Source organism: Polypterus senegalus, chromosome 2, assembly GCF_016835505.1.
Source record: "Polypterus senegalus isolate Bchr_013 chromosome 2, ASM1683550v1, whole genome shotgun sequence".
NCBI classification, from domain to species: domain Eukaryota; kingdom Metazoa; phylum Chordata; class Cladistia; order Polypteriformes; family Polypteridae; genus Polypterus; species Polypterus senegalus.
The window spans coordinates 115986113-116007525 of record NC_053155.1 but is presented as its reverse complement, the minus strand read 5'-3'; positions in this window follow the sequence as shown (position 1 = coordinate 116007525).

Here is a 21413-nt window from a genome sequence, read left to right as displayed (position 1 = left end):
ACAGCGGCAGTATGATTTTTACAAAATTTATAAGACATTTAGAAATATTTCTTTTTTGCTGTAGCTTAACTCTCTTTGGTTGTTTATGTTATTTTACCCTTTTTCTATGTAGTTTGTTTGCTTCCTTGTATCCTAATAATGACAATTACAAACAAGGCACACAACTCTGAAAGGCTGCAACTACTTCAGCGTCAGACCCACTAATTAGTAAATAAATGGATTAAATAACCCGAAAACCAGGACAAGCAGAATGAAAATAAGGAAGAACATATTGTGAAAAAAACAAAATCTACATTATCCCCATATAACTGCTTAGTGCAGTTTAATAAAAAAATTACCAAACTTTTTTTTTTGTAATTTCTACATTAACACTAAACTGACCCTAAAGATAGGGTGAGAAGCCGGAAGGAGCTCAGAGTAGAGCCGCTGTTCCTCCACATCGGGAAGAGATGAGGTGGCTCGGGCATCTGATCAGGATGCCTCCTGGACGCCTCTCTGGTGAGGTGTTCCAGGCACGTCTAACTGGGAGGAGGCCCAGGGGAAGACCCAGGACATGCTGGAGAGACTAAGTCTTTCAGCTAGCCTGGGAAAGCCTCGGGATTCCCGCAGAAGAGCTAGTAGAAGTGGCCAGGGAGAGGGAGATCTGGGCATCTCTGCTCAAGCTGCAGCCCCCGCGACCCGATCTCAGATAAGCGGAAGAGGATGAATGGATGGATGAACCTTAAACTGATGAAACTGGGAAATAACAGCTCACTTAATTAATTTTGCATACTTTGAAGAGAAATTAATTATAAAGAAAAAAACTCTTGCTGCAGTCAGTTTCTTACAAATTTACTAACAATACTGCAGTTGATATCGGGCTGCTATTCCCCAAGTTACAGCGCATCAAGACTCCCAATAGTCCTTAAATAAGACACACTGACATTAATGTGAGTCATAAGGCAATGACATTTGACATTGTGACCTACTAGTTTTCATAAACATGTGGGGCACTCATATTTTGATTTCAGGGATTTGTAAAAGGTCTGAAAATTAGACAAACCTGAAATACAATTCACCTTGTGAGTCAAGCCAGCGAGGGGTAGTAACACTACTCCCAATAATTAATGTCCCAAAAGCATGTGGCACCACAAGACTAATGTTTGAGATTACAAACAAACTGACTACACTTTGTTGGTCTAGTAAACTTTTAAGATCCCCTTCCATTTAATTTTCTCTCAAGCTGAGTCCCACCATGTGTAAATCCCATTGACTTGGAAAATGAATGGGTTGTTCTAACAAGTACACACCATGTTCACTAAGTCCTGAGATAGTGACGTAGGTTCTGTTATTGACAATGTGTAGTAACAAGCTAAGAAGCTGTGCTGTTCCTTAATCTGTCTGCATTTATATGATTATTGCAACTAATTTCCCATACTCTGTCACACCCAGAGAATGGCAGTGTCATCTTCATATGGTTGCAAGTGCTCCCTGGCCTTGACTACTAGCTAGGTATTTCAAAGCCGTTGCAAACAAATACTAGAAAATAGGCTAATACACAAAAATAAAATTAAATTAAAAAATCCAAATACTCCGGTTTCCTCCCATAGTCCAAAGACATACAGGTTAGGTGCATTGGCAATCCTAAATTGTCCCTATTGTGTGCTTGGTGTGTGTGTGTTTGTGCCCTGCGGTGGGCTGGCACCCTGCCCGGGATTTATTCCTGTCTTATGCCCTGTGCTGGCTTGTTTTGGTTCCAGAGGACCCCCGAGACCCTGTGTTAGGATATAGCAGGTTGGACAATGACTGACTATGTACGTAAATCAAGGGCTCATAAATATGAGTAATACCATTGAGTGTCTAGCACAAATCAGCTCCACTTCATGGTTTTCTTCTACTGGATACTGTCACACACGTGCGCTTAGGAGGCAGTCAACAGGTGAGTGAAATATTTCGAGACAAAGGGTTGATATACAGTACTAACAACTCTCTCTCTCTCGCCAGACAAAAAAAGAAATATAACTTACCTTCCATACTACCAGGTTCCCAAGATGGCTTCCAAATGTCAGTTCCACCCCTGACTCCCGATGATGACGTCACTTCCAGCACCCTCACCAAAATGTCATTTCTGGTGCCTTCGACATGAGGTCACTTCCGTTTCCACCTTGATGACATCACTTCCGGCATCACCTCACTTCCAGCTCCCAACGATGACGTCACTTCCATCTGACAGCTATGATGTCATCTCCTGCCAACTCATTTCTGTCAGCTATTTTTTCCACTGTATAAAACACCATCTTTTCTCATGTACCACTGACATCTACTGTAAAAGTATTTTGATCAAAAATTTTGCCTTTTTGCATTTATTGTCCATTGGACATTATACGAGGACTGTCCCCAACTCTTTTTCTTTGTTGTGGAGGTCTTTTTGTATCACAATACACAAAATAGTCCCTTTGTCCTCAGTGCTTTAACTTAGGACATTTGGCTCGGTGCAACATGAGACACTAACGCTACATTAACATTGCAGCCCTCATCACTCAATTCTGATATTTTGCTCAGAATGGATTTGACTGTCTTGACGGTTCGTATTTTCAAGTACAAGTGTCCTTTATCTAACTGTAATGTGAATACATCTGTCCTCTGAGACATGCACACATTGAAACATTTATGCACAAGTCATCTGCATCACCAACAACAAAAATATTTATGAGACATCGCATGGCATGAAAACCACCAAAATGAATACGCTAGTAGCAAGTGTATGCATTGCATTTTGCTCTAAAGAATGGAAAACAGTTCTCCAGTTATACATGATTAGGTCGAGAAGCCATAAAAAAGCCAGACTTCTGTCCTTTGCTGTTTTTACAGCTGTAGCCTTGCTGCACAAAGAGATGTGTGGGTACAAGAAAGAGGACAGCAATGGTGGGACCGTGTCTGTTGTCACAGCTGTAGCTCTCCTTCATTGTTGTTTTGCCTCACTGCCAGTGCTGGCTGATGACGACAGGGCTCAGGCCATGTGTATAGTCAAAAAACACATAAATTCTGATCTGACCGCTGCAATTCATGTTGCATGGCCACAAATCGGATACCTATCTGATCTAGGACCACATATGAAAATGACTCAAATGATTTCAAAAGATCAGATTTCTCTGTCCAAACATTATTGGTACAGGTGCAGCTACTCAAAAAGGAATAGTTGTGGTTGTTCTTGTGGTCTCCCTTTAAACAGCATTGATTGCACTGCCCGTTCAAGAGTAGCAACTGTTCCAAAAACACCTGATATATTTACAGTCTTTACCAGAGAAATCAAATGATGCTTTAAAAAAGTAAACTGAAGTAGTTGGAGCAAAAGAGGAGAGTCCTTATTTACTCAAAATGAAAATGAGTTTAGATTGGATAAGGGCAAGCAGGGTGAGGTCTAATAAACTCTAAAGAAAAACAGAAAAATTCAGGACATCATCTCCAGTTTGGTGGGACATTAAATCACCATATGCGATGCTAAGGTTCCATAGATCACTGTCAGCACCTTGTTTCTGCAACTTGGCTCACTTTGTGATAATCTTCGAAAAAATTTTAAGAAGCGCATCCAAATAACATTGATCCATGGCTGTCAGCCTTTCTGCATTACAGAAGTCAACACCCATGGAAATCTTGAATAAATTGTAACAGGCTTAGCTGCCTTGTTTGTTTTATCTTACTAATCATTCATCAGTTTTTTATATCCCCTTGTTTTATCACACAACAGCTAGGGACCAGGGCTTGTACTAGTAGCATTAGCTGCCAGGCTGAAATCAACTGTGGAAATACATGTATGGTACCTTCATTTACATAATGCTACTTTCTGATGCTGGGCCAGCTTACAGTCACTGATTAGCAAACCCTAACCCTAACCAGCATGCCTTAGGTATGTTCCTAGAAAAAGCAGATGAGGATACAGTTAGAATATACCAGCCCCACATAGACAGAGACTATGGCTGTCATTTTTGGAATTGTGAACCCTTAACTGCTAAGCCATGTATAAGTTTAGTATAAGTTACATTTCAGCCAGGGTTCCTTTCCTGGCTGAGGTTCAAATACCTCTATTGTGTATATTTTGCTCATTTTTATGTGAACATTGTTGATTATTTAGTTTCTTTATATCTAAGCATCTTTTGTTATTTGCTATGTGTTTTGCAATGTCTTTAGGAACCAAAACGGTTCCGAAGCAAATAAGGAATAACTCCAAAAGCCTCCATTTTACTTCAGCCTCCCTGGCGCACAGCACAATCACTCATTTCCCTGGTGCACTCTGTCATCACACTACACTACACACCACTTCCCTCATGGTGGCTGTGAAGTCCCAACTGTATTAAATCAACAAGAGATGGGCACGTGAAGTTTCGCTTGCATCATCAAAGCGTGTAGTTTTGTTTAGTAAGGCTTAACACATGAGGAAGTGGTGGGGATTTGAAGGGAAGCTCATGCTTACATCCCATACCAAAAAATCACAAAATGCTGGCACTGTATTGTTATATGATGTTGGGGTTTCAGTATTTTCCAGTAACAGTATAATGCACAACCCTAATCTATACTGTACACACTCATATTGGATTTGGATAAATTGTTAAATCATTTTTTTAAAAGGATATAAGACAAAAATCAGACTTGACTCACTTTTAGCTGTAATGTCAATGCAGCCCTAGAGCTGTGATGTAACACATAGTAACAACGTTATCACTATTACAATCCAAAATAAATCAGCAAAAGTAAAATAACAGACAGAAACCAAAGCATTACATATACACATACACACATATCAATATAAGAAGATAAAGAAATAGAAAATGTACAAGAAGAAATCATAATAGTCAGTCTGAAATCTGAATTTCGTTCTGTAAATGTAAATCAGAAGGCAAATTTCTTTGCAAGACTTTAGAGCGGTGACCAAACAATGGCTCCAGCTGTTCTTTAATCCCATCAAAAAATGCATTTTAGGACTTTGTATTAGGGCTTCATCTTTGCAGCCCTGATAAAATACATGTAATTAACTAATGGGAAGATGAAATGATGGCGAGAGAGAAAGACAATATTAAGGTGTTCACCAAACTTAAGTGAAGTGCCAGATGTCTTTGTGTCTGCCTTCCCCTGGGGGAGATGAGGGTTAATGAAGCATTAAGGCACTGAACGGTTGACTGGGGGTGTGGAGTAGTAAGACAGGTGAGTAAATGTGGAATTAAATTCACTGTTAACACTGGGCTACAAAATAATAGAATGTTTGGGGAACAATTTTTGGTTGGCACTGTAGATAATCTCCAGGATTTTAATTTCAAAATCATGGATTCATTTGATCAATGACTCAGTGCCAAAAGAAACATGCTTATTGTGCCGTGTGCACTTTTATTTTGGTGTCACTTCATGCAAAAACAAATCATCCTTCTATCTACCCATCCATACATCAACTTCTGTCACTCCATTTTAGGATTGTCGTGACCCACTCTGCATTGAGTGCTGTTAGCCACAAAATGGTGGCATCATACAGTATGTATTCAGCACTTTGAAACTGTTTTTTTACCTATGCTGTCTCTGTAAGAAATGTAACCTATAAAGAAAATATAACAAAATATGCTTATATTTCAAAACCTAAGGTAATAACCTGATAGGCTGTACCTTTAATGAAAGGTTTTTATTGATGTAAATGAAAAAAAAAAATAAACAATGAATCAAGTACTACCTTCCATACAACTTCCAAACTTGTTGATGCAAAGACAACTCCATAGTACAGTAGAGTGACCTGCTGCAACTGTTCTAACACATGACAGAAGCAGACCACTATGTCTGATCACAGTTGAAGACCTCCTGCCGTCTTCAAATCCTTAATCACACCCTGTGATGGCCTGAAACATAACCACCCATAACGTATTAGCAGCTCTGCTTGCTCAGACGAGTCGCACAGATGTTGCGTTTAAACTATCTACCTTACTTGATGAAAACTTTTGTATAATGAAATAAAACTTGAAATTGTAAAATATACCAAAACAGAATGTTAAAAATCATTTAGCAGAGTATTCCTGGACATTTAAATGATTAAAACATTCTCAAAGCAGCTAGTCCAATTTATGGCCAAGAGGATCATAGCTCATTCTGGTTGAATAATATGCTAGCCTGTTGCATGATTGATTAAATTAGATATTTTTTTCTTATTTAATTCATTGATAATTGTAATTGCATTAACATTTATGAATGGTCAACTCATTTTGTTGTGCATAAGAACAAAGAAGTTGCATTCCTAGCACTTGTTACACTAGCTGCACCCATCTACTGTTCACAGAACTGCTTCAACTACAGTTCTATTATATTTTGTAGTTTTGGGTGACAGAACTGACATGCTGTTCAAAGTGCTATAACAGTTATATAATAAATCAAAGACAGTGAGAAATTTTGGGACACCCAAAAGCAAACACTTTGTAATTGTTTTTTCAAAAAGTTAAGGCGTTATATTCCGTCTTTTCAGATGGGAGTCTGGAAACGACAGCCAAAGATGGTGGTTCTTCCAGTTAACACTGTGCCTGGCAGGAAGCGGTGAAACAAAGTGGCCAGACACTGGAAGTGACGTCAACAGCAGAAATATCATCAATCTTCCGGTCTGCTGAGGGAGAGAAGGTATTATCATAAAGTGCCAACCCCTGGAGGGTTGGAGAATTACTGTCACTAGAGCCATTTAAACTGTCCTCCATGTGCATGCCCATGACAATATTTAAAGAAGAACATTCCCTAAAACTTTTGCAATTAGCTTTGCTCACGTATAATTACAAGTACCGTGTCCTTAATGGGCTCATACAGTACACTTACCTAGCTGATGCAGTAAAGCTTTTCAATGGTCTTTAAATTATTCTCCTTCAGTTGTAAGGGTTATTTTTTTTGTACCATACAGCATGCCAATATTTACTTTAATTTTGTATTTTAGAATTTGGGTAGAACAGTGGCAACACGATAGGCACTGCTGCCTCACAGACCTAGCATCTTGAGTTTGAATCTCACGTCCAGTCATTGTCTATTTGGAATTTGTGTGTTCATTCTATGTCTGAGAATTTTTCATCAGGTATTCCAGTTTTCCTCCATTACAACCAAAGAGTGTCAGGTTAATTGTCGGTGTGTCCATGGACAGTCCTTGTGATCGATTGGTGCCCTGCAAAGGGTTGGTTCCAGACTAGCACCTGGTACTGCCAGGATAGGCAACAACCCCCTCATGATACTGAATTGGCTTAAGCAGCTTTGGAAAATTATTTGGTATGTTATGTTATTTAGGAATGGTCACTGGCCCTGTGGTTAGTATTCCTACCTCACAGCTCCAAAAGACAGGATTCAATTCCAAGTTAGATTTATATGAAATTTGCACATTGGGTCCATGTTTATCTTCTCTGTGTAGATTCATCAGTATTTTAAAATCAAAATTTTATGAGTGAATGTACCTTGGCGCTACTCCACCCAGAGCTTTTTCCTGCCTTGTACCCAATACTCTTGGGTAGTGCTGAGCACAGCAAGCAATTTTGATTCATGTAGTCTTCCAAACTGATGCTAACATTTGTTTTGCAGGCAATTTTGCAAAAGGTGGTATTCACTAGAAGAGTTTTTGGGGTTTTTATCATTTTGTTGGGTTGGAAAACAAGGAATATTGCTCCCTAAAGCCTCATTCACACATCCATGTTTACCTGTATTATTTTCTTCAGCTGTTTAATGAATGTAATCTGCAGCAATTTTATTTATGCTTCTCGCTGCCATCACTATGGAGAAGTGCTGTGTATTTTTTAGGTGTGTTTAAAGAGAATGAGCAGAGCACCTATTGTGATAGTCATGTTTGTCTGACTGCCTGTTGGCAACAAACACATAGGACCAATTTTGTTAAAATGTGGCATGCTTACTCTTCAAAGAAATTTTAGCGAGTAAATTTAATTTTTGTTCACATATCTTGAACAGATTGCGCTGTACAAAGCTTTTGAAAATTTGAACTCTTCCACTGAAAATCATCAACTTATTTTCAAACTCGCCTATCTTAAATGGAGAAATGATCTGTGCAACCTTAACTATGAATTAGTTTACAATTTCACCTGGGAAGCAGTTGGCTTGAACTTCTTTGAAATTCTTTTGAGACCCTCACGCCGAAACAAGATTGATGTGTTTGTCGAAGGCCGTTTGTCTGTCGCCAAGACAACCACAGGTTCACAGCACCTGCAGGTTCACAGCACCACAAAGGTAACTGCAAGCTCACTGCCTTCTCATGCAACACGTCTGTTACCTGATGGTTGATGCAGGGGACATTATAACTTGACCAATGACCTGGTCCCAGCCCTGCCCATTTGCTGTATCTGTGTGTAGTAGAGTGGTAGCTCCTGCTGCAATAAGTAATCTTGCAGTTCCTGTGTCGAGTTGAATAAAGCTAGTTTTCCAGAAGTCCTTAGACTCAGCCTCATTTTTTGGGTGCATGACAGTGACTCACGCGTCATAGTATATTCTCCTCTTTTACTTGTCTGACAGCAATTTAAATGCTCAATACAAGTGAATGAGATGCTAGGGAGAGCAAGAAGCACACACAGCAGCAGCACCATTTTCCTGCTGGTTTAGGAAAATTAATCGTAAAAATAAAAATGAATGGAAGGAGAAAACCATTATGTAAGCATGTATAAGACTGAATTGGTTGAAATAATATTATCTGCAGATTATTATTGGAAAGAACAGACATTATCAACTTGGAATCAGAATCATCAAAATGGTGTTTGAAGTAACTGATAACACAGAAAAGGTGAATCTATCCATACTGTTACTGACATAGGAAGAGGTATAGAAGGGGAAGATCAAAGTTTTTGGGCAGAACCACACCAGCTGCCAACAGCAAGAACAAAGTAGGATTACAGTTTGCGCCAGGCTGATTATGTAATGGTATAACACAGATTAGACTGAGTACATGTTACGGTTTATCTTCAGACTAGAATTGACATCTTTAAGATAATTCTCACCTTCGTATTCCCATTATATGTCAAATCACTTATTTACAGAATGTTAATGAATTATTGTGTTTTAATGTATATTATCAGCCAGATTGGCAATTAATTCAATTTGTTTTTCTCCTTTGATTGGGTAATATTGATAGTGATTTTATCCTAGTATTGGTCATTTAGTATTAATTGATATTTTTCAATTGCTAATTATTGGGTACTACTCTGCTGAGTATTCTTTCAAATATATCATATTTAAGAAAATGGAACACCATTTAGTCAAAGAACCTCCACCATTAACACACACCAACTGATGTCATTTTTACACCACTTGAATTGGAATATGCTTTGTATAAAAGCTATTGAGCCACCGTAACGCTATTTGTGCTTTGTTTTGAACTCCACTGTAAAGTACTGTTGAAAAACGTGTATTCAGTGTAGTCTACTAGCACATGTAATGGTATCAGTATTTTGTTATATGTCTCATTGTTACAAAAGTATGTAATAAATAAAAATGTGACTCTTGGATGGAGTAAATAAAAAATTAGAAATTCTCCAAATTTCATATTAGTTAACCGAACGCACCTGAACGTTGCACCAAGACTTGCATTTTCTAATCTTTTTAAAAATGTGATATGCTGCATATTCTCCACGTGAAAACACACAAAAAAATGCCATCATGTAAATTACTGTGTTTTCTCCACAGAAAAATTCATCTCTTCCAGAATCACTCCAGCACCTAGCATTTGCCCTTTCCTGCTTCTTCATTTCCACAGAACAGGTTGCATTTTCCAAGCACTGCGGAGCTTCTTTTCTGCCTCCAGTACAGTTTTAGGGCTGCGGTCGCCATCATATTTGGTAAAGTTGGGAGGGTACAACAGTCGGTGTCATTAGTCAGGTTCAATGAAATGTCTGCACGTCACTGGAAATTAGCCTTTCTTTCACTAGATCTCTTTATTTAAAATATTAAAATTACATTAATTATTACATGTAAATGTTTCCAGACAGGACTAAATACCATTTTTCTTGTGTCAATGATATGAATTTCACTGAAACACAGAGATTAATTGCACTTTCATCCATCCATCCATCCATTATCCAACCCACTATTTGGCACCTTCTAAATAATTGCACAACTCTTCAAGGGCTAATTTGATTGCTAGCAACTTGCAATCCCCCTGCATCATAGTTCTGCACCATGCTGTTCAATTTGTTTGGAGTAGTAAGCAGAGGAATTGACAAAACCCATCCATCCATCCATTATCCAACCCACTATATCCTAACTACAGGGTCACCAGGGGTCTACTGGAGCCAATCCCAGCCAACACAGGGCGCAAGGCAGGAAACAAAGCCCCAGCAGGGCACACACATCCCCCAAGCTCACACTAGGGAAAATTTAGAATCGCCAATACACCTAACCTGCCTGTCTTTGGACTGTGGGAGGAAACCCACGCAGACACGGGGAGAACATGCAAACTCCATGCAGGGAGAACTCGGGAAGCAAACCCGGGTCTCCTAACTGTGAGGCAGCAGTGCTACCACTGCTATTGCACTTTCAGTTGTTGGCAAATATTTTCACTCATCGCTACTCCTGAGAAAGACCTTGTCTCCCTGTATCCATGAGCTTCAGTAGTCGGATTCAGGAAATAGATACTTGGCTTTAAGAATAATTACATAATTACCCTTGAAAAGTTTACATTGCATTTTTTAAAGTGCTCTGACTTATCAGAAGATGTCACTTTTGTCATAGTTGCTATATGATATTAAATGTGTTTAATTTCTACTTTTATGTTTTTCTGCTCAGTGATCTCTTTTGATTAGTAATATAAATCATTTCTCACTGATTACATCCCAGTATACAATATTAGTCAATGTAAAAGTTCACAAGTGAGCACAACCAGCACTTGAAGATAACTAGGAGTGGAACTTAAAAAGATCGCCCAGGCCTACTCCAGCAGTTTAGCCCTCACACTAACTCTGTCTGCCAAGGCATTCAGAAGAGTGGCAGCTCAAACAACAGGAAGGCTCAGACAAAAGCTGCCAGAACCTTCATAAAAGTGGATTCATCTGTCATTGCAAATGCTGTTATCACTCTAATTAAGAGGAAATGTTTTTCATCAGTCTAGAAAAGAAAAAGACAAATGCCAAGGAGCATCTGGGGTATGCTAGCAACCTCAACCTGCCTCAGCTTGCAGTCAGCATTACTGCAGAAGATCAAAGTCTTTTGAGGTCCAGGTGGAGATTCATTTGTTTTACTTCAAGACAAGTTGAGTGACAATGAGAAAAAAAAAGCACAGTAAGACAGCTATCTCTCTTCTCTCTTTTTGCAGTTTATATCCTCGAATTTGACATAACACTTATTTTTTATCATGTCACCCATGATTCATCTCTACCTTGAATCCAGTGCTGTTTGTAAAAGGTTTCCAACCTCCATGACACTGAATTGGATATGATAATCAATCTATGTACATTTTTATTTCATTGATTATGTTTTTACCTGTGTGGTGAGCTCTATTGACTCACTGATGCATATGCCTGCATTTGAATCCTGAGACTGTAGCATCACTAGGGATGGTGTCACCCAGTGCGGTAACCAAAGCCAGATTAGGACCCCCCAGAAGCCCCTGGGTGACTTGATAAACTGAGCTCCTTAATAGAGAGTTGATCAAATTGTCAGCGACACAGACATCCAGCCATTTAATTCAGTGAAGTAATTCCCACTATCTATGTTGCTCAGACACTCCATCATCTTATCAAGCTGAATGGTGCCAGGATCCCCCTTGGTGACTTCAGCCTGCAAGTACTTGATCATTTCCCCTTGGTTGTGTCACCTTGCGAACAATGGATTGTTTCATCGAGCTTGTGCGGTGCCCCCTTGGTGATTTCAGCCCAAAATACTGCACAACATTTTTTATAGACCATCATTTGATGGTGTCACCGCCCTGCACTCCCCTAGTGGCACCACTGTCCTGGGACAGTCACTACTTGTCTGTTGTTGGACTGTCTGTATGGGTTTGCTCTGAGTACTCCAGAATCCCCCACATCTCAAAACCATCAACACGTGTAAACTGGACTGGTTGTCCATCCAGATCTGCACTGCTCCTTTATTTGAAGCTGATACAGCCAGTGTAGACTCTCCAAGCTTGTAACAGAGTACACTGTTTTGAAAAATGGATGGAACAGATGAATGTTTTTAAGATGCGGGAATGGTTCGAAAACTTCACTGTTTCTTTCACAGCTCTTAACAAATGTTAAATATATTTACATTTATCCAGTGTGAACGTTACCCAGACACAGACAGGCAGACATGTTGTAAATTCACCACCGCACGTTTATTTACACTATTTACAAAAAAGCTCAGTGCGCACAAACCTCTTCAAGTCCCCCAAAGTCCTGGCCACACAATGCCTTCTTCTTCGGGCCGCCTCCTACTCTCTCTCGTTCTTGACCTTGTCCTTCTTCCACCCAACTCCAGCCTCGAATGAAGGGAGGCGGCCCCTTTAATCCTCACTCGGATATGCTCCAGGTGCTCCCCGGCAATCACCCGCCGACCCACCCCTGTGTGGCGGAAGTGCCGGCTGTACTCCCGGAAGCATTCCAGGTGTCCCTGCTTCTCTTCCCCCAGCACTTCCTGTTGAGGCGGAAGTACTGAGGTCCAGGGTTCCCAAGGCATTGGGGAACCCCCTGGCGGTGACCACAGGCCCCTACAGGGTTGGGCTTCCATGCCCTCAACCCGTGGCCCCCAAAGCAACCAGGGTGGTGGCCCCCACATGATCCAAGGCAGGCGCACGCCCTCTTCCGGTCCTTTATGGCGTCCTGGCCGGGTCGTCACCCCTGGCACCTCTGACAACAGTTAAATAGTATTTATTCATATAGTTCAGTATATCAGATATCCATTACCTAACTGGCATAATCCATTTCAGTGTCATGACCACAGGGGGTGCCAGTCCATTAGAGGGTAAATTCACTCACAATGCACCAGTTTACTGTTACCAAATAACCAGATATGCTCATGTTTAGGACGTTGGAGAGGTTTTGGAAAATAAGATCAGTGGAGGAGAAAAACTCACTGAGTATAAACTCCATACAGAAAGTGACTGAGCTAAGAACCAAGGACTTTGTGAGGCAGCCGATCCACCCAACATGTTGTCTATTTTAATGTACAGTATTGAGTGTAAAGAGGACAGTAAATATATTAAACCATTTAAGGTATTCTTCCTGTCTTTCATAAGTATAACAAGTAATTCTTAAGAACTGAAAAGCTCTTTCCTAAGTAGGAAGAAGGGAATGTGATAATCTGTCAACAAGTTAAAGCTTGTGCCAAGTAGGAATACATCTGACTTGGAAAAAAAGCTGAAACACAGAGAGAAAGAAAAACAAAGAAAGAGAGGAGGAGGAGGATATGCAGCAATACATCAGACATCAAGCAAAGTGAAATAAGCAGTTTGCTTCTAACTGACAGAACCGTCTTTAGACTACACACAAAAATGCCTGTCTGTTCTCCCTCCACACCACTGTCACCTCTGCCACTGCTTCTCACCTCTAATACAGGATGAACCTCCCCACCTAACAACCCCTGGTTTAAGGCTATGCTGTCTCTGCTGGGTGGCTGCACAATTAAAACCCCGAAACCAGACGCACAGTAAAATTAGATCATTAGATTATTTATTTAAAACAACAGAAGTTGCACCAAAGTGCTGTACAAAGAAGCATTAAAATAAAACACAATGCAATCAATCATGCAAAAGCAGATTAATGAAACAACCAATTATGACATCCACCACAATCCCATTATACATAGTGAAAGGTGGAAGACATAAGCCGACTTTTAAAAACCACAATAGAAGATGAAGACCTGATGTGAAAAGGCAAGACATTCCAAAGCCAGGAGCAACAGCTGAGAAAGCTCGGTCTCCCCTCGACTTCAGCCGAGATCTTGGCATTACAAGGAGTAGTCGTCCAGATGACCTCAGTGCTCTTGGTGGCACATAGGGGTGAAGGAGGTCACAGATGTATTTTGGAGCGAGACCATGTAAGGCTTTAAAAACAAACAAGATTTTAAAATCAAGGAGACACCTCACTGGTAGCCAGTGGAGAGAGGCTAAAATAGGGGAGATGTGATCCTTTCCTCTCAACCCAATTAAGAATCTAGCTGCTGCGTTTTGAACAAGCTGAAGGCGTGACAGAGCAGATTTTTGCAGCCCCACATATAAGAAATTACAATAATCTAGCCGAGATGTAATAAAAGAATGAATGTCTGTTTCCAAGTCCTTCTGTGAAAGAATGGATTTTAGTTATTTAGTTATAAAATTCTTATTGTGAGACATTGTCAAGTGTTTAAAGAATCCATGAGCAGAGATTTGATTTCAAATGTTTTTAATCCAGTCTTACCTGGCATTCAAGATATTAAACATATTTATTTATGTTAATTTGCCTCTCATTTGACCATATCTTTATCATTTCTATCACTGCCAAAACTGACTACAGTACTTATGTTTTCACTTGAGTGTCTTTGGATTTTTTTTCGATTGTTTATCCAAGTGGTCTTCTGGCACCTCTGCAATGCCCACGTGTCGGCCATCCTCTGTTGTCACCTCCTCATTTTTCGTTTGGTTTTACGCCTTTTCTGTTGCTCTAATATTTAGATGGTCGGTGTCCTTATGCCAATATCTTTTTGCCCAGATTATTATCTTTCATTCTGAGTTGTTCCTTCTTATTGTTCAAATATCTTATCTTACTATGTGTTGCAAATTTTTGCTCTGTTTTATCTTTAGGTCTTCCAATACCAGTTACTCATCTAATGAGCACAACTAGCAGCCTACATTTGTGTCTGTGCTTAGGAATGGCTGGTCATCCACCATGGCATTTAATCAGAAGAACACAAGGAAATGTGGTGGCCTCATATTGTGTGTGGTGCTGGTAACACTGAAATACACACAAAAACAACAATCAGCCTTCTGCTCTTCTTTCATTGAAACTGGGAAGTTGTCTTCTTTATGTTGTACTGTACAGTCATTTAATCAGCACATAAACTTTGTGACTTTCATCTGTCAGTTCAGCAGCCAATTGAGCATTTATCAGGAACATATTAATAATCATTATTAGCATTTTGGTATTGTCTGGAACATAATAATTATTTTTATTAATGTTTGTTAACATTTTTATTTTTAGGTTGATTGCATCGATTTGGTACCCTTTTGTATATGTGTCCGTTTGCATGGGTTCAGCCACTTTGTATTTCTTAACTGCCGTGCCGTGTGTCTGGTAACTACAATTCTGTAAAGAAAAAGGCAGTGCAGTCAGGAGAGGACACAAAAAAAATGATATGAATCTACTGTATGTCTCATCTGTGTCAAGGGAATGCAAGCTGACAAGCAAGGAGACCACTTTGTATTTCTTGACTGCCATGTCGTGTGTCTGGTTACTAGGATCCTCAGAGTTTCTAGGCATGTGATGAGTGTCCATTCTTTTCTAAAACGGACAAAGAGCAGCAGAGATACAAACTAGTTTAGAAAATATTAAGAAAGGAGGCTCAGTTATAGCTTTAAGTGAGACATGGAGCATCAAGTAACCACAATACCAAAATGCAATCCAAAATGAGAATTCAATTTAAATATCCATCCATTGTCGTCTATGGCCAGTTTGTCATCACGGCCAATACCCCCAGGCCGCCAGATGGAGCTCTCCCTGCAGCATGGAGGTGCCCCGGATACCAGCAGGGAATCATGGACTATGGAGTTTTCCCCTACAAACCAGCTGGATATCCCAGGGGTCCAACAGAGGACGGTGCAGGGAGGCCTAGAGAGTCATATGTGCCCTATAACCCGGAAGTGCATCATAGGCAAAGTGACAGCAGAAGTGACGTACTTCCAGGATGAAAAAAATGACTTTTTATCTGACCAGAATTCATGGACTGAAGGACTGTGGGAAAACTTCCGGGTCAGGGAGGATAAAAAGGATTGTGGGAGCTCCCAGACGGCGAGCTGAGCTGGGTGGAAGGGTGGCAACACGTCTGGGAGTGGAGGATTATTGATTAGTGTATTGTTTAGTGATTTATGAGTATTGTGGAGTATAGGGTGCTTTGTGCACTGTGCAGTTCAAATAAAGTCAATTATTGGACTTTTACAAGGTGTCTGATGTCTTGGTCAAGGGTTCAAGGGAGAAATAGCGCCCCCTATCTGTCACACCATCCATTATCCAACCCGCTACATCCTAACTACAGGGTCACGGGGGTCTGCTGGAGCCAATCCCAGCCAACACAGGACGCAAGGCAGGAAACAAGCCCTGGGCAGGGCACCAGCCCACTGCAGGGCACGCACACACACACACTAGGGACAATTTAGGATCGCCAATGCACCTAATCTGCATGTCATTGGAGTGTGGTAGGAAAGTGGAATACCCGGAGGAAACCCATGCAGGCACAGGGAGAACATGCAAACTCCACGCAGGGAGGTCCCAGGAAGCAAACCCGGGTCTCCTAACTGCGAGGCAGCAGCGCTACTCACTGTGCCTCCAGGCCACCCTTCAATTTAAATATTTATTTTTATAACTTGTTGTTTGTTTAGATTAAATGAGTCTTTCCATTTATGTGAAAACTTGTAATGTTGCGGTATGTTCTCTATTAAAACAGAGATATGATGAGATCATAACAGAAATCTATGGTTTGGCAAAGTTTGCTGTTGCCATAGATAACATGTGGCACTCACACAAAACAGAAGCACTTAAAAGAAAACAGTCGCAAACAATAAAGATAAAATAATTCAAGTCCAATAAAAATGAAGAATTCAACAGAAATGAGGTCCCCAAAGACCCTAGCAACTTTTTGTAGAGGTTGTCCTGCCACTTTTTTGTGATCCAAAGTTCCAAAGACTCAGAGAACTCCAAAAAGCATCATGTTGATGTGCGGTTACTTCAGATATTGATGTTCTTGTGAGGGACACAGGGGAGTACACACTTCATAAGGGTGTGGCATGTGGGTGCTGACTTGTGACATTACTACAGTCAGTAGTTTTCTATAAAACAAAGCTTCATATTGTAGGAAATTGCATCTGATTTGTATAAGACAGCTAGATGCTGGCATAGTAAAGTTTTTTCCCAACTGCCATTTTTTTTCTTTTTTTGGCTTCTTTTGGGCATTCTGTGCATTCTTTCTTAAGCTGTATTTTGTCGTGAATGTCAGCATGGTTTAATACATTTCATTTTTCTTTTGTGCCAATTATTTTTTATTGTGGCCTTGATTTATAGAGCACTGAAGTTTGATTTTCATTTTTTACTTACATTTTGGTTTCGACCCCTGCTTGTATCCTCACTTATAGTTTCATCCTTCCCTGTTGCCTTTGTGCCTGACAGTTTTTTCTGTGGCAGTACATGTTTATTTTGGGAACTTTTAGTTAATTTTTTCAGAGCTGATTTTCATTTTCCTTTACATCTTTTACATTTTTGTAACATCATAATGGTATTTTTGTACATAATAGGAACTAGTTATATTAAGGTAGTTACTCACTTTTCACTATAGGGAATATGGTGAGTAAAGTAAGATTTTGCAGGCACCTCAATAAATCCTCTGCTTGCATTTCCTAGTGATTGCTACAGTAAATATTGTTTTTCTGTTTGTTGTGACAATGATGTCATTGAGTTGACATTTTATTGTTGTTTTGAACTGCACCACACCTTTTTTGTGTATTATCTAAACTGACATAGCAATGAAGTTTTAACAGTGATGCACCATTTCTCACATGTGACTCCCAGAAATCACGGTGCGTAACATAATTGCGCTCCTGGTATTGTTGAAAGAAAGTGCATCTATACTAATAAAAGGCAAAGCCCTCACTCACTCACTCACTGACTCACTCACTCACTGACTCATCACTAATTCTCCAACTTCCCGTGTAGGTAGAAGGCTGAAATTTGGCAGGCTCATTCCTTACAGCTTACTTACAAAAGTTGGGCAGGTTTTATATCGAAATTCTACGCCTAATGGTCATAACTGGAAGGTATTTTTCTCCATTAACTGTAATGGAGTTGAGCTGGAATGACATGGGGGGGTGGAGTTTCGTGTGACATCATCACGCCTCCCATGTAATCACGTGAACTGACTGTCAACGCAGTGCGTAGAAAACCAGGAAGACCTCCAAAAAGCGCTTAAGAAAACATGCATTATATAATTGAGAAGGCAGCGAAAAACAATAAGAAGCGAGCGAGTGACATATACTACCATATTCATGAGTGTTGCTGCCTCGGAAAGAAAAAAAGGTGTAAACCTAAACTTTAAATTAAGTTCATAGACAGGCTACGCTGGCGTTTCACATGCCCACAGGTAATGCGGGATACAAGTTTAATGAGAGGACGCAGGATATAAACGAGAGTTTTGATCACTTTGTAACTAAGTTAAAATTGTAGGTGAAGGGGTGTGCTTATGCAAATTCCTAGAGACTGTGTTTGTGGGGGATTGACATTTAAGGCGGGTGGGGAGTCACGTCATCATCTCCCCTCCCATTCATCTCTTTTCGGTCTGAGCTGAGCTCCGCGGCTAATCCTGTCTTTCGAAGCAACTTCGTCAGACTGCCACCAAATACTCACAGAAAAATCCACAAGTTAATACACACGCTGTCTCTAGAGTTTCTCCACACTGAATCCTCCAGTCACTACTTACAAAAGGTCACATTGACAATCGTGTTACGTTATTTTTAAAATCTTTCCTTTTCTTAGCACAAGCAGAGCTGAGAAGCTTCGATGCATGTGTTGCATAACGCGTTAAAAAATAATGCATTTAATCACACTTTGCATTACAAGCAAAGGGAGCTTTTGTCAATGCATGATTTCCTGGTACACGGATTACATTGATCAAGCGCATCCCGATTCATTTTACCCTCGCACCACCTTAGTTTGAGAAGATGTATGAAAAATATGAGGTTAATTAAGGCACAACGGAGCCCATAAGTGTTGCATAACGCGTTAAAAATAATGCATTTAATCACACTTGACATTACAATCAAAGGGAGCTTTTGTCAATGCATCCCGATTCATTTTACCCTCGGCACCACCTTAGTTTGAGAAGATGTATGAAAAATATGAGGTTAACACAGAAAAACATCACCAATTCAAGCTTTATGAATAATCGATTAAGCCATCAATAATTGTTTTGGTAAAGCCATCCTCCTTCCATTTTATAATTTTTCCGCCAATAGCCATGATTAAATGAACGGTAAATAAAGTAAGAGCAAAGCGAGGGTGACTTATTTAGGCAGGCATATATATGACAGCAACACTCATGACAATGTCAATCATGTTACGTTATTATTAAAATGTTTCCTTTTCTTTTCATTACTTCTTTAACACACTACTCCGCTAGTAGCGGGATTTTGCTATATATATATATATATATATATATATATATATATATATATATATATATATATATGAATGACCTCCAAAGAGCTGAGACTTTTGATATCATGAGCGTGTCTGCAAAACTGTGGTCTCCTGCCCAGCAAAAGTCGAGCAGCCAGCGCGCATAGCTGTGCCAGCCTTTGAGGCGCTGACTGCGCTTCTGCCTTAAGTCAAAGTGAGCACTTTTAATTTTTTCATCCTCCCCCTGCGCTATAGCCCAGACAAGTGCAAACACGGGACCCCTTTTCTACACCACGGCAAAATAATATTAAGGCGATTCACACTTTCTTTTGCATTATCGATTATGAGGTCCTCACCTCGGATTATGAAGACACGCACACGAGTGGAGGACTGACAATGCCATCACAGCTGATTAATGGCAGGGACGTCTCACCAGTCTACACAAGACCCACGCGACTGTCCCAAAAGGCGATCATAACGTCAGCGAACACATCTCATACTATATAAAAGAAAAAGGCAACTTTCCTTTCTTTACACCTTTTATCCCAAACCAAAGCCTTTCTCTCTTAACAGTGCAGAGGACACAAAACTAATTTTCTTTAAATGCGGTAAGGCACATTACCAGAGGCACAAATTTGAGCGTTCACATAGAAAATGTAATTTCTATACCACAGCCGTCGTGTAGCGCCTTTCAAAAGGGATCTACTACCGAGAGATGATCCATATACATTTTAGCTGCTGTTAGTTACTTACCTGTTGTGTTACACAGTCTTTAAAATGTAGTTTACCCGCAACCACTCCAGTAGGGCTCAATGTACCTGTACTTCTTAAAACGTTAATGTTTTACTGTTTAATAACTTATAGACTATATTTTATTATTTTTCCCTTGCACTCAGTGACCAAAGCTATACACACACATATAGACACATACAAACATACACACAAGTATATATATGTGTATATATATGTATGTATGTGTATATATATATATACACACACACACCCCTATCTACATTATATATATATATATATATATACACACACACACACACACACACATACATACATACATACATACATACATACACACATATATATAATTTGTGTGTGTGTGTGTATATATGATGTAGATAGGTATGTATATATATATGTGTATATGTAGATATGTATATATAGATATGTAGATATGAAGATATGTATGTGTATATATATGTGTATATATATATGTATGTATGTATGTATGTGTGTGTGTGTGTGTGTGTGTGTGTGTGTGTATATATATATGACAGCAGCAATCCAAGCTTTGAGAAAACAGTAAAAAGGAGGCGTGTCAGACGTTGTGGTACATTTTCTGATGCAGCTACTGAAAACAACTTCGTGACGCTGCCGCCAAATACACAAAACAATTACTTTGACAATCATGTTACATTATTTTTAAAATGTTTCCTTTTCTTTTCATAACTTCTTTAACACACGACTTCGCTGCGAAGCTCGGGTATTTTGCTATTATATATATATATGACAGCAACACTCATAACAGTGACAAAACAATTACATTGACAATCATGTTACGTTATTTTCAAAATGTTCCCTTTTCTTTCTCTTTCCTTCTTTAACACACTACTTCTCGCTGCAAGCGTAGTATATATATATATATATATAGATAGATAGAGATATATATATATAGATAGATATGAGAACAACATATATATATATATATATATATATATATAGATACTGTAGATAGATATATATATATAGATAGATATGAGAACAACACTCATATCAATGACAAAACAATTACATTAACAATCATGTTACATTATTTTTAAAATTTTTCCTTTTCTTTTTCGTACCTTCTTTAACACACTACTTCTCTGCTGCGAAGCGCGGGTATTCTGCTAGTAATTAATATAATATAATATAATATAATATAATATAATATAATATAATATAATATAATATAATATAATATAATATAATATAATATATGGATAATTTGAAAAAACAAAGCAGTATCTCTTGTCTAGTAATTTATTTAGAGAAGGGACTTACATATACTGCGGTGGGCTGGCACCCTGCCCGGGGTTTGTTACTGCCTTGCGCCCTGTG